Source organism: Macaca thibetana, chromosome 8 (genome assembly GCF_024542745.1).
Source record: "Macaca thibetana thibetana isolate TM-01 chromosome 8, ASM2454274v1, whole genome shotgun sequence".
NCBI lineage: Eukaryota > Metazoa > Chordata > Mammalia > Primates > Cercopithecidae > Macaca > Macaca thibetana.
The window spans coordinates 13,929,945-13,949,319 of record NC_065585.1 but is presented as its reverse complement, the minus strand read 5'-3'; positions in this window follow the sequence as shown (position 1 = coordinate 13,949,319).

Sequence of the window (19,375 nt, the reverse complement as noted above, 5' to 3'; positions counted from 1 at the left end):
CAATATACCCGTGGATTTTTTAAGTTACATGAGCTAATGCCTTCCTTTTATGGTTTAAAAGGAAGCTGGTTTAAGTTAGGTCTCTACCAATTGTAGTAGCTAAAACAGTCCTGATTAATTCACCCAGATGGTGCACCACATCTGAAAAACATCTTTCATGCCTTTTCATCTCCTAATTTGCTACTCTTTCTTCATTTAATGATCCCACTTTTATCTTTAGATATGACGCTAGGCTGCTTTCGCTTGGCTACTTTCTCAACTTCCTTTCAAAACAAACCCTGACCCTGGGTCCTGGGAACCAGGGCAAGGGCTGCATGTGTGGTTGGGTTACCCTGTGAGCTACCAGATGTAGCTCCAAGGTACTGCTGACAGTCAGCGTCTGGGCTTTTGGGGGATCATACTGAACTGGCAAGTCTGCAGAAGCATCAGACCCAAAGCCTTTGTATAGCACAGGGAAAACACACACACACACACACACACACACACACACACAGCGATAAGCTCCATTAATCCAGTGGGGTGAGTCTGAGGATGGAGCCTGAGGGTTGAGGTCTGTTTAGTGAACAGAAAATAGAACGACTCAATAGAGTATTCTTGGAGGATATTTCAAGAGAGCTCCTGGAGTGGTAACGAACAGCCAATTTGTAGAGGGTTTTGAGAGGTAGGCTGAAGAGTTTAGAATTTACAAAAGAAATGGAACTTTGTGACTATAATTCCAGAGGCAATGTGCAGGGCGCTGGTGACAAGAAAATCCACTAAAAGGCTCCTGTTCTGATGTGTCTGGCTTGAGTCTGGGTGCGTGGGAGAGAGCTATCATCACACCTGAGGGCAAGGTGGTCCATATGGGAAGCTGGTTTTGCAGGGCAAAGGGAAGATGTGTTAAGTTAGATTTCAGACACGTGGGATTTCACATGCCGGAGGGTGAAGGTAATGTGGAACACACTGACTTGAAGATCCAGAGACAGAGAGGAGTTGATGATTAGAGTTAGCGGCCATTCCCTTGGAAGGACAAAGCGAGGTTATACGTGTCACTCATTTTTCTGAGGGAAAATGATGTCGAGAAAATTTTCCACTTGATCTATTCTCCTGCATTGTGGAAGGAGACTGGCAATTCATCTAACAGATAACATGCAAACTTCAAAAAAGCATACAGTGATTTAGGGGGAAACAGTTGCATAGAATAGGATCTAATTGTCTGCATGGGAGATTCCCTTTTGGGAAAATATTCAGAGCTCTGCTCCAGCCCATTTTCACAGGAAAGCTGCTCTCTCCTCCAGAAGACCACACACAAACTTGAGCCTTGGAAATAATTGGAAAAAATAATTTTAAAAGGCAACTACCATACAGAAAACCTCATTCACATTTTTATCTTTTATTTGCAACTTTGTGGCACAAAGCCTTACAGCAAGAAATCATGGTTGACAGATTATATCGGTTTGTAAAGAATGTGTGTATCATTTACTGTTGGCAAATAAAGGAACATTGTTGGAAGGAGACAGAAGAGACAGCAGATTTCAGTGATTATTCATCATTAACCTTTCCCTCTCTTTTATACTGTATTCCATTGGTCATTAATGCCCACCAATACTTTCCAATGTCTCTGGAAGCAGTTTGCTAACTCATATTTATGGTGAACCTGCTAGGTGCCAAACCACACCAGGCATTTAGGAGAGAGAGAATAAGAAACGCTTTCTATCTTCAGGTTGCTCAGAGATAAACAAGACAACAGTAAACAGGACTTGTTTGGTGGTCCTGATGCTGTGCTAGAGCTAATAATGGAGTGATGCTTTCAGTCTTGTTTGATGGAAAAGATTTATCCCAGGAAGTGATATTTCATTTTATTTCTGATATGACATAAAATATGCATAGGAATTTTCCAGTCAAAGAAACTTACAGAAAGGACATCCCAGGTAGGGCATATTTGGAAAGTATTACTTTATTAATTCATTCATTCTACCAACACATTAAATATCTAGACATAGAGCTAGGCACTGGAGATACAGAAATAAATGAAATGTACTCAAAGCAATGAATATTATTTTTAGAATCCATTTTCTACACCCCCAAGATATTGGTCTTAGATATTTCTTTTTGTCTTTCTTGCCCTGTTTCTATTGATATTTCTTTAAAATAAATATAGATTATTCAAAGTTCTGTGGTGGGGAAGTTGAGCCCCTTTATATCAGGGGTAGACCATATCGCAATGAGGTCATTGTTTTGTAGGGCATTTTATTCATATTTTTGAAATCTCCATATTTTTTCTGTTTGGGGAATTAATGATCTCCCTTTCCCAGACAGCAGAACAAGCTGGGATAGTTGTTGTAACTTTGGATACCCAGAGCAATTAGAAGTCCTCCTTCTCAGCTGCCTGGAGACATGTTCTGATTTCAGTGCTGTCATATATAATCCTGCCTTGGTCAAGATGAAGCCCTGTTTGAGTTGACAACTTACACCCTCTGCCCCATGTGGCAGTTGTAAAAATAGACCCATTGCTGCAGGGACTGCAATGCAAGTCACTTTTTTGTTTCTCAGATTTTGCTTTTCTTTTTCCAATTCCCTTTCTGCCCCACGCTGTGAGCCTTCGACGTAGACAAATGGACAGTCAAGATTCTGGGAAACAGACATGCTCTGTACCATCTGGTGTCATGGACTAGCATCTCCCCGGCCCAGTTCCTTGTCTTCAGATTGCCAGATCAAGTGAGACTGGACAAGGACACGGTGTGAGAAAGTGCAGAACTCATCGGGTGCCTGCTTCTACAAGGGCAGAAACCAAGAGTCGGGTCAGATTTCAGAGAATTGACGAGATAGTGTGGTGTTGTGTGGATGCAAGTCCCCTGTGACTCTGTGGTAACCCAGAGGAGGTATAAGTACCTCCTGTCTTTCTGTTGTCAACCTCACAGTATCTTCCTAGCACAGTGCCTGGTACAGATGTGTCTTCTGACTTTGATCTTCCTCTTACTTGTTCCATTATTCTGCCCACCCAGGAGGCTTCATATTGCTAAACAAAACTCTAATCAATTTTCAGGCCATATTGCTTCATTCTTTGTCCTTCCTCTCCTGTCCAACCCTGTTTTCTTATCCCCACTCCCTCTACCAAGCTCAGTCATGTGTCACCTCACACCAGGATTATGTTGTCTATCGGCCTCTATCAGAGGTGTCCAATCTTCTGACTTCCCTGGGCCACACTGGAAAAAGAAGAATTGTCTTGGGCCACACGGAAAATACACTAACGATAGCTGATGAGCTAAAAAGAAAAATAATGAAACATCTCATCATGTTTTAAGAAAATTTACCTATTTGTTTTGGGCCACATTCAAAACCATCTTGGGCTACATGCGGCCTGTAAGCTGTGGGTTGGACAAGCTTGCTCGATGCTGTCACCCAATCCATACTTCCAATGCCTCCAAAGTTTTGGTTCAACAGGGGTTTATCACTTTCCTGTTAAAAATAGCCCGTGGATCCCCACAAATGCCTAATCTTCAGTAAGAGATGCAGAACTTTTTTCATTTGTTTCTCCTACTGTTCTTCGTCTCTCCATCCACCCAGGGCTTCTGACTCTACATCTGTGCTTTTTCCTGTGTCAGGGAAGGACTGCCTTCTCTGTCCAAAGTCATTTGTCTATTTGCCTCTGTCCTGTCTTCATGGTGCCCTTGAAACCAGCCCTGAGAGACTGCCAGACCAACTGCCCTCAGTGCTAAGAAGCAGCTTCCCCCTCATCAGTCTGGCAAAGCCTGATCACCTTCATGTGTCACATATCACCGTTCTAAGCCTCCTGATGTGACATTGATGCTACTGCCATTTCCCTGGACGCAGATGCAGTTTTCTAATACATAGAGGAGCAAATTAGCTTGAAATTGGAAACTAAATGACAACTTTTAGGGGAACTAGTATTTATTAAGCCTGTACTGTGTGCTAGGCTATTGTACTTCTTTATTTCATTTAGTCTCTGAAGATTCCTGTTTTCCACATCTGCTAAATGACTGTGGAATGCCCTTCTTTTAAAATTTTCTTATGGTTTAAATGCAATGTAGGACTAAATAAATAACAGTTAATATGATCTTAAAAAAAAAAAAAAAACACTAATTCACCACCTTCTACTCTAACAGCCCTTTCAGCAAGCAGGAGTTTTAATTTTAGAGTTACTCATAGGCCTTGTACTTCAGCAGAGTTATCTTCGCAGATGAACTCAAGCCTCCTATGGAAAAGCGCAGGAGCAGTAGAAAGGCGGCAAATGTATGTGTATATTCTTATGACAGACAGGCATGTGGGCTGCACTTCACCTTTTCTGGTGAGATATGTGAGTCCAACTGTAAGAGATATGCATGCATAGGTGGAATCTATTGAATGGTCAGAGTCCATCCATGGAACAGATGGATAATGTCCATCCATTAGGCTATAGTATATGTAATATACTATAATAGAGAAGTGTCTGCAGGGATAATTAGTCTCCTTAACTGCTGAGTTGGATGCTAATTAAATCAGCATAAATATGAGAAAACTTGGGTTAGAGACAAGCAAAATTAGAAATACACACACACACACACACATACAGGCATGTACTCTATGTATAGACATGTACCCATCTGTTGATATATGTAACATCTACTTGTCTCACACAAACCATTAGAGTATATCAAGATTTCTTGTTCTTCTACCTCCTGCTGAGGGAGGGCCTTGGATTTACAGGTAATTGCTGCAGTTTTTAATTTTACCAGTATTTGCCTTAAGCCTGTCTTTTCAGATATTTGCATTTAAGAATTAAAATTATACCCAATAGGAACACATATCATTTTTAATTTTCTGAAGTCCTCGAGGCAGTAGTTGGAGCTGGGGAGAAACAGATTTTAATTTGTTTTTCAAAGCTTGAATTTCACTCATCTACTTTGAGAAACTGCAAAACACTTAGGGTTGTTCCCCTTAACTTTTAGTCTCTCCCAGCTTTCTTCTTTCTCTGTTTCACCTGGATGACAAAGATATAAAATTCTAGAATTTAAGTGGAACTTGGAATTCTTTCTGTATAACTGCTTCTTTGAAAGAAGAAAAAGAGGAGGTCCAGAGAGGGAAAATGATCTTCCCAAGACTCCATAACTACAAAGTGGTAGAGCCTGAAATGATCCAGGTCTCTTAACTCCTATTCAAGGTTTTTTTGATGGAGTACAACTAATGTCTTTGCTTAGCTTGCTCTCCTGTCTGGTGTGAGCACCATCCTCATACATAGACTCCTGTCCACCTCCTCTCAGGGATTATATAAGTTCTCTAACCAGTTCCAGCTACTCAAGGACCCCTGAAATCCCAGACTTCACTGATCATACCCAACCAAATCAATGACTGTCTTTTGGTTTTAACTTCCTGAGACCAAGAAGCAGTCATGTTTTCTTCCTTTCTTTTCTTTATAGAGACAAAATGTGGACAGAGCTTCATGGAAGGAAGCCTTTTATTGTGTAAGTGGTTCTAACCTGTTTGTTAATAAATATAAACACCTGACAAGGACATCCATAATCCAAAGTCATACTGACCTAGTCTTTTACCACTCTTCCAAGACACACTAGCTGATATGGTTTGGCTGTGTCCCCACCCAAATTTCATCTTGAATTGTGACTCCCACAACTCCCATGTGTCATGGGAGGAAACCAGTGGGAGGTGATTGAGTCATGGGGGGCAGGTCTTTCCTGTGCTGTTCTCATGATAGTGAACAAGTTTCATGAGATCTGATGGTTTTAAAAATGGGAGTTTCCCTGCACAAGCTCATTCCTTGCCTGCTGCCATCCAAGCAAGACGTGACTTGCTTCTAATTGCCTTCCTCCACATTGTGAGGCTTCCCTAGCCACATGGAACTGGAAGTCCATTAAATCTTTTTCTTTTGTAAATTGCCCAGTCTTGCCCAGTCTTGGGCAATTTGTCTTTATCAGCAGTGCGAGAACAAACTAATACAGTAAATTTCACTGTGATTCACCTATGGGGGCCTGCCAGAGGCTCCAAACAGCATTCCTATCTGCCACTGATACCTCAAGCACCATTGGATATGCTAGGTCATATGGCCCAAGTGGCAGAGCAGCTTGCACAGCAGCCTGGACCTGTTGCAGAGACTTCTCCTGTTCTGGACCCCACTCAAAACTGTCAGCCTTTCAGGTCATTTGATAAATGGGCTGTAGTAACACACTCAAATGAGGAATGTGTTGCCTCCAAAATCCAAATAGGCCCACTAGGCATTGTGCCTCTTTCTTGGGTGTAGGAGGGGCCAAATGCAGCAACTAATCCTTCACCTTAGAAATAATATCTCAACAGGCCCCACACCACTGGACCCCTAGAAATTTTACTGAGGTAGAAAGTCCCTGAATTTTAGTCAGATTCATTTCCCATCCTCTGGCACACAAATGTCTTACCAATAAGTCCAGTGTGTTTGCTACTTCTTGCTCACTGGATCCAGTCAGCATAATGTCATTAATGTAATGGACCAGTGTGATGTCTTGTGGAAGGGAAAAGCGATCAAGGTCTCTTTGAAAAAGATAATGGCACAAAGCTGGAGAGCTGATATACCCCTAAGGTAGGACAGTAAAGGTATATTGCTGGTCTTGCCAACTGAAAGCAGATTGCTTCTGGTTGGCTTTAGGGACAGGAATGGAGAAAAAGGCATTTGCCAAATATTGGCTCCATCCCAGGTACCAGGAGATGTGTTAATTTGCTGAAGCAATGAAACCACGTCTGGTACGGCAGGTACAATTGGAGTCACCATTTGGTTAAGCTTACGATAATCCACTGCCATTCTCCTAGATCCATCTGTCTTTTGCACAGAACAAATAGGATAGTTGAATAGGGATGTGGTGGGAATCACCACCCCTGCGTCTTTCAAGTCCTTGATAGTGGCACTAATCTCAGGAATCTCTACAGGGATGCAGTGTTGTTTTGGATTTACTATTTTTCTAGGTAGAGGCAGCTCTAATGGTTTCCATTTGGCCTTTCCCACCATAATAGTCCTCACCCTACTAGTCAGGGAGCCAATGAAGGCATTCTGCCAGCTGCTAAGTATGTCTATGCCAATGATGCATTCTGGCACAGGGGAAATGACCACAGGATAAGTTAGGGGACCCACCGGACCCACCGTAAGTCAGATCTGAGCTAAAATCCATTACTTACGTTACCTCCATAGGCCCCTACTTTAACTGGAGAACCACAATGACATTTTGGGTCCCCTGGAATCAACATTAGCTCAGAGTCAGTGTCCAGTAGTCCCTGAAATGTCTGATCATTTCCCTGTTCCTAATGCGCAGTTGCCCTGGTAAAAGGCCGGAGGTCTTCTTGGGGAAGGTTCAGAGAAAGATTAACAGCATAAATTGTCAGTAGTGTAGTGGGCTCCTTCCTCAGGGTGACCCAGACTCCCTTTCATTCAAGGGATTCTGGGTCTTTTAACTGGCTAAAGTCTGAAAGTTGATTGAGGGGCTGTGATTGTCTGTTTTTATAATTCACATTAGTCTTTTGTTCACTAGACCTGAAGTTTTCTGCTTATATAAATTAAATAGGAAGCTGTAGACTTCCTATCAATTTCACTTCTAGGAACACTGTGATTAATCAGCCAATGCCAGAGCTCTACATGAGTCCAACTATTCTGATTGCTGCTTTGCCTCTGCTGTCCATTATGGTAGCTTTGCCCACCTTGCCTTTGATGGTTGAGTGCCACCACTTGGCCCCTGCCCTTCAGGATCCAATTATTCCCATTGCATTTATTTATTTATTTATGTATTTATTGAGATGGAGTCTAACTCTACCATTCAGACTGGAGTGCAATGGCATGATCTTGGCTCACTGCAGCCTCTGTCTCCCAGGCTTAAGTGATTCTCCTGCCTCAGCCTCCCCAGTAGCTGGGACTACAGGTGTACACCACCATGCCTGGCTAATTTTTGTATTTTTAGTAGAGACGGGGTTTCACCATGTTGGGCAGGCTGGTCTTGAACCCCTGACCCCAGGTGATCTGCCTGCCTCGGCCTCCCAAAGTGCTGGAATTGCAGGTGTGAGTTATAGGACCTTGCATTTAAATTTGGTAGTTGAGTGACTGCGATTCCCTCTGTTAGATCTGACATACAGAGAAAAGCAATTAAAAGACTCTTCAAAGATGCCAGTGCTGCCCTCAACAAATCTATTTCACAAAGCATTGGTCAAGGGTACATCTTCTGGACCCTCCCAGCTGGGATGAGTATGCCTAAAGTGACTAATCCCGATTTCCACCATCCCAATTTCCCTAAGCCTTTGAATCCCTTTCTCTACACTAAACCAACGGAGATTAGCCATTTCTAGCTCACTCACAGTGGGCCATCTTTTAATCCATATTTCAGCTAATCAAGCAAATAAGCGATTAGAACCTTTTTAAATTCCTGAGCTGCAACATTAAATACAGAATCCCTACTTAGTGGATCCCAATCAATATATCCAGCCTGATCCAACTCTGTGTTCCTTCCACCATCATACCACACCCTTAACATCCTTTCTCATGCCTGTTCTCCAGATTTCTGCTTATGTAAATTAGAAAACTCAAGCAGTTCTTTTCCAGTGTCCTGCACCTCCTCGTGGGTCCCACTCTGAACCTCACCTCTAGGGTCCCACCCGGACTTTAGTCTAGTTATAGGTTTAGAAGCAAACAGGGGCGTTGGGGGTGGCTCCTCAGGAGAATCAACATTATCTTGCCTGGCAACTGCCTCAGGAGAGGCCATTACTGTTGCGTCAGGCTGTGCAGGGTTTGTCTCCTCAAAGGTGGAAAGGCTGATGGCAGTGTGGATCGGAGAGGGGATGTTGCCACTACTGGGGATGGGGAAGCTGTTCTTCTGGAAAAAAGATTCATCAGAGTTGACAAGCTCAGTGTACCCAGCTTCATCAGGGTCCTCCCACACATTCCCATTTCAAGTTGCAGGGTACCCTTCTTTTCCAATCAATGACCTCACTTTAATAGTAGACACTTGGCAAGGCTCTGTGGCAACCTTTCATTGCAGGTCAGCCACTTGCATAATAAGAGTTTGTGTCTAATTTTCCACAATTTCAGCTCTTTCTTTACAGGAGATAAGACTCTCACTCAGGGCAATATTAGCAAATTTGAGGCTCAGTATGTGCTTCTGAAGCTGAGAGTTAAAATCCTGAGTTCATCATTTTCTTTCATCACTTTGTCCAGTGAACTTAGGATCAACCAACCAATGTCATTATGTTCCTTGGTTCTCCACATATGGCCAAAGGTATTTTGTATAGTGTCACTAAACTGCTTGCCTCTCGTGAGCAGTGAATTGGGAGTATCAAGTGCATTTATTTTGCATAACTCTCTGAACAGTTCACACCAAGGACTATAAGTGTTATCCACACTATTAGAAGTAGAATCCTTAGCATTTTTGCATCAAATCATATTATGCAGCCAACTCTAGAAACCCCCAAACCAACAAAAGAACTCCATCCTTAATATTCTGTTCCCCTAGAACCACTCCTGGAACCAAAATCTGTATTAGTCAGGGTTCTCTAGAGGGACAGAATTAATAGGATACACACACACACACATACATATATACACATACATATATATATACACACACATGTATGGAGGAGTTTATTAAGGAGTGTTAACTCACACAATAACAAGGTCTCACAATAGGCCATCTGCAAACTGAGGAGCAAGGAAGCCAGTCTAACTCCCAAAGCTGAAGAACTTGAAGTCCGATGTTCAAAGGCAGGAAACATCCAGCACAGAAGAAAGATGTAGGTTGGGAGGCTATGCGAGTCTAGCCTTTTCATATTTTTTTTGCCTGCTTTTTATTCTGACCATGCTGGCAGCTGATTAGATTGTGCCCACCCAGGTTAAGGGTGGGTTTGCTTTTCCCATTCCACTGACTCAAATGTTAATCTCCTTTGGCAACACCCTCACACACACACCCAGGAGCAATACTTTGCATCCTTCAATCCAATCAAGTTGACACTCAGTATTAACCATAACACTAGCTTTCTTTAAAAAAAAATTATTCTAAGTTCAGTGGTACATGTGCAGGTTCATTATATAGGTAAGCTTGTGTCATAGGGGCTTGTTGTACAGATTATTTTGTCACCAAGATATTAAGCCTAGTACCTCTTAGCTATTTTTCCTGATTCTCTCCTGCCTCCCACCCATCCTCCACTCTCTGATAAGCCTCTCTGTTCCCCTCCATGTGTCCATGTGTTCTCATCATTTACCTCCCACTGATAAGTGAGAACATACAGTATTTGGTTTTCTGTTCCTTTATAAGTTTGCTAAGGATAATGGTCTTTAGCTCCATCCATGCTCCTGCAAAGGACACAATATCACTCTTTTTTTATGCCTGCATAGTATTCCATGGTATAGGTACCACATTTTCTTTATGCAGTCTGTCATTGATGAGCATTTAGGGTGATCCCATGCCTTTGCTATTGTGAATAGTGCTGCAGTGAACATACACGTGCATGTGTCAAGATAGAATGATTTCTATTTCTTTGGATATGTACTCCATAATGGGATTGCTGGGTCAAATGGTAGTTCCGTTTTTAGGTCTTTGAGCAATTGCCACACTTCCTTAAACCACAGCAAGCACACTCCAGCTGCAAAGCCTTTGCACTTGTCCTGGCCTCTTTCTGGAACTCTCTTCTCCCTGGAATCTGCAGGGTTTAGTCCCTCAACTCCTTCAGGTCTATGCCCAAATGTCAGACTCAGTGTTTCCCTGATTAGTCTATTTAAAATAGCCACCCCTGCCTCCAACCTTCCTGTTTAGAATTTCCTGCTGCTTATTATATTAGCAGCTATTACAGCATATTATATTCACCTTTTGGCATATTATCTGTGTTTCCCTAAAAGGATGTAGACCCCATAAAGACAAGAATTTCTGTATGTCCTATTGTGTTACATTTGTGGTGCCTACAAAAGTGTGTGGCACACCTATGACATTCAATACATATTTATTAAACATGGGAATGAATGAGTAGATAAATAAATGCCACATTCCTCCCATTAACTGTGATGCCTTTCAGTGTTCTCAATGATCCTAGTCCCAGGGATCCTTCTCTATTAAGAAGGTTGACCTATTTGGTCAGTTATTCATGTCTTCTGCTATCACTCAAGATTTTATGGAATTCTATTATCAGGCTGTACCAATTGTGAAAATGATGCATTTCCTTCTCTCCATTTACTTTTCTCTGCTTGTCCCAAAATAACATTGAGCTGAACATCAGGAATCCTGAGTTCCATCACCATCCAGCTCCTTGATCCTGTAAACCACTGCACTCTTTGGGCCCTGACTCCAATAACCAGATAAGCTGGCAACTGTGCCTTCCAGTTTTGTGATTGGAGCTACATTAGTATTAGGAGGGCTCCACATCAGAGAGCATGACCCTCCTATCCTGGGGACATTGGAGCTCTAAAAAGAGAAGTAAAGAGGATCTCAGGCATGGGAAATACACCAAGGACCCAGTTACTCAGAGGCAGACATACAGTGAAGATTTGGTTAAGAGAACAGAAGCTGAGGCCCAGTGACTGAATTGCAAGGTCAGAATAAGACCAAGAATAGTTTTTCATTCTCTTGTTAGCTCCTTAAGTCCTCCCATGTGGGAGCCCAGGAGGAGTCTGGGATAGGGCAGAAGTACTGAGAGGCCTGAGTTATTGCATGGTGGCACGGAGCTTGGTAGGGAATGGGTTTTATGACGTCATCCAAGCTGTTGAGCTGGGGTCGGAGTATAGCCACTCTTCACTTTTGGTCCCCGTGTGGAAGCATGTTCCTAAACATTTTTAGATGATTGCCTACCCCTTGTTCATTCACTGGGGAGGAAGGAAGCGTTACTTAATAGGTGAGTTTGTGAGAGGAACTGGACACAAATGGCTCAGCCTCTTCCTCTTGCTTTCTGGGAGGGATCATGCTGTAACTTCAACCTGGAGAAACTTGTGGTTTTCCACTTTTGCCCCTGAAAAGGTGGGTAAATCTGCCTGATCTTGGCAGTCCACTTGCCGAGAGATACAAGCAGTATTGTCTAATATCAACTTCTTGTCAATAATCAAGGTAAATTTTTGGCCTCCCTAAGTCTCATTTCTTAGGCTTATATTTCACTTTGGTTTACAACTTGGGTGGGAAAGAGGAGTCCTGTTTACTGACTCCCACATCATCTGTGTATCAGTCAGTCACCGACTTCTACTGAATGCCCACAATATGCCCTGCACTGTGGCAGTAGGGAAAGTGGGTAGGGAACTATTTGTGAAGTGTGTCCTATGCAGCAAGTATGCTCTAGATCCATTACAGGTATTCTCACTGAAACCACGTAGTGACTTTGAAGGCAGGATTATTATTGCCATTTTACAGAAGAGAGAACTGCGGCTCAAAAATGTAAAACAAAAAACAAAACTTATTCACAGTAAGTACAGGTAGTAAATGTAGGAGTCAGAACATATATTTTTTGATGTCTGATCCCAACGTCATGTTATTAGATGTGGTTCTGCTTTCTAACTCACAATCTACTAGTGTGAACAGATCTTCCACATTGTGTCCCTTGTCAGCTAGATACAAACTAAAATAGGAAAAAAAGACTGTCTACCTAAATAGAGGAAGATGGATTATAAAAGGCTTAGCATGGTGATGATTGAGTTCGATGTTCCCACTTGAGTATGAATCAGATAACCCTGAATTATTATCTTACCATTTAGTATCTCTTTGACATTAAGCAAATTATTTAACCTCTCTGAGTCTCAGCTCCCTCATTTGTAAAATAGAGATTATTGCAATAGAGATTTCTTGTGGGGTAGATTAAATCAAAGCACGTAACATTTGTAAAGTTCCCAACACACTCCTGGCTCCAGAGTAAGTATTCTTAAATATTGGTGTTTTCCTTATTCACTCTCTGGATCTAAGCACTAGAATAAGGAGATTTTAGGGATAGAAAAATATGCTTTTCATTGAGGTACATGATTCAGTTCAACATATCTTAGATTTCTGGGCATAATCTTCTTTGGAAGTGATTTTTCACAGGTGACTTCCAGAAATTCAAATGTGATTTTTTATTGGAACCACAGTCACCACCCTAAGGCCTGATATCAAACATCCTAATGTCAACTTTGTCTGATGCCTACAAACCTTTTAAAGAGTAGACAGGCCCAGATGTTTAGGGAAATTTTATTGCTTTTGTTGCAGTTTATACAACTCTGATGAGACTATTACAATGCAAGTTTCCCTGTGCTCACCCCAAGAAGGCAGAAGGTAATTAGTATTTCTGTGAGCATGTGGGGTGCTTTGAAACATTTTTCATCACCAAAATTTGAAAAGGAAGTAATTTTCATTTTATTTGTTTAGCGCTGATTGTTTCTGCCTCTCTTTTTATGGCCAATAAAGAGAGTATTGCATACCACATTTGTCTTGGGATTAAAACAAAACTATGTCCTCAAATTATTTTGAAAATAATATGGTTGCATTGTTTCCTGGACTGGGTGGTACGGTGGCTAGGTCCTACCAAAAAACGTTTTAAGTAAAAGCTGACTAATGGCATCCTGTGGGGCCTTTTATTCCTTTTCTTTTCTTTTCCTTTCTTTTTTCTTTGCTTTTGAGCAGGAGGGGATGCAGAGAATAAAATAAAGCAATCTGGAAAAGTCTGATATGGGTTTCAAATCTCCTTCTCTGTCCATATCCCCAAGCTGGTGTTCAAGGAGAAAAGGAGTCCAAGCATCTTTGAAGTTGCTTCAAGTGCCAATAACTATGCTCTCAGCTTTGGCATGCATTGGTCTTGCCCATGGTGAGAAAAATGACCTACCTACATCTGGATCAGCTGGTTAGGTGTTAAAATGAAGAACCCTGGTCCAACTTCATCCAGACAGACTGCATCAGTAGCACTGGGAATGCAGTCTGAGAATTTGCTTTTTATATTTATTTTTAAAATAAGCTCCTCAAAGTATCCTCATTCACTCTGAAGTTTGAAAAACACTGTCATTAAATTTATACTAAAGCACAGATAGGCAGACACAAATGAGGGTTTCCCCAGTAGTTGGACTAGAAAATCACTAATTTGGCTTAACTCAGAAAAGACAAGCCCCCAAAATTTACAAAAATAAAATATAAAGAGATGTTTTGTAAAAAGCTTGCTCATCTTAAAACCACTCTCTATTGCCTCCTGCTTTTCATCCACGCGCTGTTCTGTCTGCCTTGGGATTACAAAATGTTCTAAATAGTTGTGATGATTTTGAGCATATTCCCTGAGATTATATCTCTACCAAGCCCCAGGGAGAAGAGAAGGTCAGAAGTAAGTTCCTGAGGTGGGGGTTTACCAGCTCTCCAACTCTGGTCTTGACCTGCTTTCTATTAAAGAACTCCTCCCCAGCTTGTTAGTCTTCTTTATCCATAAAACCTTTTCAATGCACCTAGCTGGAATTAGTCTCTCCCTCTTCTAGGCTGCCACACTCTTTATCAAGTGCATTTCACTTATTTCTGCCTGCCTTGCAATGAGTTAAATCCAACAAAATGTCATTTGTGTAATGCTCTCCAAAGCATTTTTACACACACTAACTCATTAATCTTCACAATATACCTTAGTTGGGATTAGAACTCTTTTTATTTTAATAAAAGGTGAGGTTCCAGGAGGTTAAATGACTTCTTCAAGATCAAGAAATTAGTTAATGCCAGAGGTCTATCTTCATACCATTACACTATTTTTCATATAAGTTATATAGTTTTATTCCTCTTTCATCAAGCTACAAATTTTTGATATTATGCAACTAAACGGGTCAGAACATGCTAGATGCCATGCAACATAAGTGCGTCAGTGGAGCCTCTTTCATTGAGAAATTTACAGTCTTATTAGATAATTAAGGTCCACCCTGATCACTTTCACCCAGTATTGCAGTTGTTTATTATTTTATTTCTCAAATGCATTTAAGTCTGCATATTTTAGATACTCCACCAAGAACTATACATACTTAAAAAAAATCACAGTAGAACAAAGTAGCTGTTATTAGGGATATAATCGCAGAGGAAAGATTGACCCTGGAAGTACCAGACTGTCTAAGAGCTTGTGAGTTTAAGAGCTTGTTCACTGGAGGCAGAATTTCTGGATTTGTTTCCTGTCTCCTCCACCACTTAATATCTCTGTGACCTTGGGCAAAGATTTATATGTGTTATTCCTTGAAGATTAGAGGAGTGTGTAAAGACATTAGAACATATACTGACACAGACTAAGTGCTCAATCAATGCCAACAATGATAGTAATAATAATTAGATGTTAGGATCATTATTTAAGCCTTGGACCAAATTTGGGGAAATATTAGCCATCATATTTTCAAAATATTTTTCTTCACCAGTCTTTCTGCTTTCCTTTGGAATGTTGATGACATAACTGTTAGCCATTCTGGTATTGACTCAAGAGTCCTAAGGCTCTATTTATTTCTTTTTCAATCTTTTTTTCTCTCTATTGTTAAAACTGGATAATATCTATCAATATTTTATAAAGCTCATTGGCTTTTTCTCCTATCATTTCCAGTCTACTGTTGGGCCTATCCAGTGACTATTTTTATTTTGCTTAATGTATTTTTCAGTTCTAAAATGTTCATTTTTTTGTTATAGCTTCAATTTATCTGAAGAGATATTCTTTTTTTCATTTCAAGAGTGTTTACACTTACTTTGCAGAGCATGATTAAAATTACTGCTTTAAAACCTTTATCTAATAATTCTAACACCTATATTATCTTGGGGTCAGCATATGTTAATTATCTTTCTTCTTGAAAGATACTGATATTTCCTGGTTCTTCATGTTTAATAATTTTAGATTATATCTTGGGCATTTTGAATATTATACTTAAGGGTCTGAGTCTTCTAAAAATCTCAAACACAATATTTTTTGTTAGCTTGTTTTAGCAAGCAATTGACTCAGTATCAGGCTATAAGTTCCTATCTGCCTTCCCTCTAGGATACGCTTCCAATGTAGGCTTAATTTTCAAAGCCTTTGAAGTGTTATTTACATCTGTCCATTTTGTATACCTGCCAGTGACAAATCTAAGACCTAGATGGGGATTTACCACATAGTTTGGTTCTAAAAGCCTCTTGTATGCAATTTAGGGCCAAGTCCCATGAATGCACAACTTGAAGGCAAGCCCAAAAATTTATACATAACTTTATGTTACCACTTTGTTTCCTAGTTGTGATTTTCCTGGCACATTCTGGCTCCCAGCCTCCACATCTCATTTCATCCTGACTTCTGCCTTGGTTTTCTGTCTAGGAAACTGGGGTTTTAGGTGCCTGTCTCTACCATGTACTTTCTGCAACTGAGTCTGCATCGGGGCCAAGCAATGAGAGGATACAAGCTGATAAAAACAGGTATTTCTTCTATTCTCTTGGTACCACAGTTCTTCTGGTCAGTAGTATACTTCCTCTCTTGCAGTTTTAGAGGCCTGCCCAGCCACTGCCCTCATTTTGATCACTACTAATATGGGATTGTCTGAGGACCATGGTGGGAGAAAAAATAAACAAAAGAAAACAAACAACAAAAAAACCCCAGAAAATCTATATTATTGTTTCTAACCCATTCCCTGCTGCTTAGACCCACAAGGGAGATTTTCCTTTGCTTTGTTATGGGTTGAATTGTGTGCTCCTAATATTTATATGTTGGTGTCCTAACCCTTAGTATCTCAGAATGTGACCTTGTTTAGATGTAGGATCATTGCATGTGTAACCAGTTAAGATGAGGTCATGCTGAAGTAGGATGGCCTCCTAATCAAATATGACTGATGTCCTTATTAAAAGGGAAGCTTGGACACAGACACATGTACAGGGAACATGATGTGAAAAGATACAGGGAGAAGACAGCCATCTACATGCTCAGGAGAAAGGCCTGAAACAAATCCCTCGGTCACAGCCTTTAGAAGGAATCAACTCTTCTGACACCTTGATTCTGAATTTCTAGCTTCCAGAACTGTGAGATAATACATTTACGTTGTTTAAGCCTGCTGTTCTGTTACTATGTGGTATTTTGTCATGGCAGCACTAGCAAACTAGTATTCTTTTTGCCCACACTTAGTGTAAACTTATGAGTTTTAGGCTTGGGGGTGGGGTGGGGGCGGGTGATGGTGGGGAAGAACATAATTACCAGTTTAGTGTTATTCTGAGTTCTGGTTTTCTTTCTCAATCTGCCTGCTACCACCTGCTTCTTATACTCCTCGGATAGCTACTGTAAGCATTCTGTCCAGGATTTGCAGTTGCATTTAGTGAGAAAGACAAGGCGAAGTGAACTTACTCAGTGTTGACCAACCCAAACTTAGAGTTTTTTGGTTTGTTATGACCCTCTCCCCTCCTTAGATTTTACAAGAATGATTTGAAAAAGGATCTTATACCATTTCATAATTTCATCAAGAAATGGAAACAGGAATCTCATGATCACCTTTGCTTTTGAAACTAATTTCCTCCAGGCTCAGTTTACACATGTTAACATCTTTTGGTTGCAATTTAAACTTCTGAGTTCATTCTTCTTATTATTGGTCAGGGTTGAGGGACCTTTGGACTTTGGGGCAATAAAATAAATTATCTGTGTTCACCTATAATGATAAAGAATGAGCACAAATGGCACAGGCATTTTTAGGACTCCTCTTCCTGACTTATTCAGGTTTCATCCAATTCAATTTTATAGACATTTATTGACTTCTTATTTTTTTTTTTTTTTAAAGCCTTTACTAATGACACTTAAAGGATGGAACAGACGTGATTCTTTCTCTCAAGGAATTTAGGTGAACTACCTTTCAGAGTCTCAATCCCCTCAATTTAAAAAATATGAATAATGTTATTTACCATACAGATTCTGCGTGGATATTTAGAAAAAATAAAATAAAAATTTTGTACACATAAAATTTCATGACAATGAAGGGTAATTATATTTTATTTGCCCTAAATAAATCTTCTTTTAAGCTTTAAGAAAAGCCTGAAAATAGGAGTCTGAATTTTGCTGAAGAAAACGATGTTTATTCTCTTTAAATCCCTTCAAAGTTTGTTTGTACATTTTCTAAACCTAATATTGCAAGGCAAAATAATCCTTATATTTTTAGTCTGGAATTGTGCAGCAGCCTGTGCTGGCCCTTGCCCTTTTGGGAACATCTAAAATATCATTAAGTCTTTCTGAAAGAACAAGTACCAGAGCTTCATACAATATTCTGCCAACAGACATCCTGCATCTTGCAAAGTGGGAGACCATGATGTATCCGGATTTAAGAGAAAAATGCTAGGTATGAAAGTAAGCAACCTCTTACATTGATAGATAATTTGCTTCACTCTTGAAGCTATATGGAGTTTCTAATGCCTTTAATCTTCCTACATATCCAACCTGTCAAAATAGGACTCATTTATGCAATAAGTAACTTATGAACTTATACTTGGTGGTTATGGCGGTGGGTGAACAGCATAGAAAACGTTCATGATTTCAAGGGGGTTGCATTCTAATAGAAGAGGGGGAAAGAAGGAAGGAAAGAAGGAAAGAAGGAAGGAAGGGAGGAAGGAAGGTAGGCAGAAGGAAAGAAGGGGAAAAAAGAAAAAGAAAAGAGAAAGAAAGAGAAAGAAAAAGAAAAAAAGAAAGAAATCAGTTGGAGGAAGAGGAGGAGAAAGAGGTAAATATCAGTTAATAATAAACATTGGAAAGATAATTACAATAGTGTAAGATAATAGAGAAAAATAAGGTGTCAGATAAAACCTCTCTGAGATATATGAAGGGCAAGAGCAAGGGCATTCCAGGCAGAGGAAGTAGCCATTTCAAAGGCCCTACGGCAGGGATAATTTTGGCACAACTGAGGAAAAGACAATAGGTCAGGGGCTAGAATGGAGATGACAGAGAGGGAAGTGGTACAAGATGAGGTCATAGAGATTGTCACAAACCAGATTACACAGGACTTTGGAAATCAAAGCAAGTGGCTTGGATTTTATTCTAAGTGTTAGGGAAGCCGTTAGTAGTCTTCAAGCAGGAAAGTAATACGTTCTTGCTTACTTTAAAATTTTTTTCACTCTGTCATCTTTATGAAAAGCGCATGGTATTTCTCCTTCAGAACCCATTTTATTTTATTTTACTTTATTTTTAGAGACAGAGTCTTACTCTTTTTGTCCAGGCTGGAGTGCAGTGGTACAATCATAGCTCACTATACACTCAAACTCCTGGGTTCAAGTTGCCTTCCTGCCTCAGCCTCTTGAGTTGCCAGGATTACAGGCATGTGCCATCACACCTGGCTAATTTTAAAATTTTTTTATTGAGATGGACTGTCACTACATTGCTCAAGCTAGTCTCATACTCCTGGCCTCAAGTGATCTTCCTGCCTAGGCCTCCCAAAGCATTGGGATTTTAGGTGTGAGCCACCACGCCCAGACAGGACTCATTTTAAATGTTTCTTTTATCATACATTCTCCCTTTA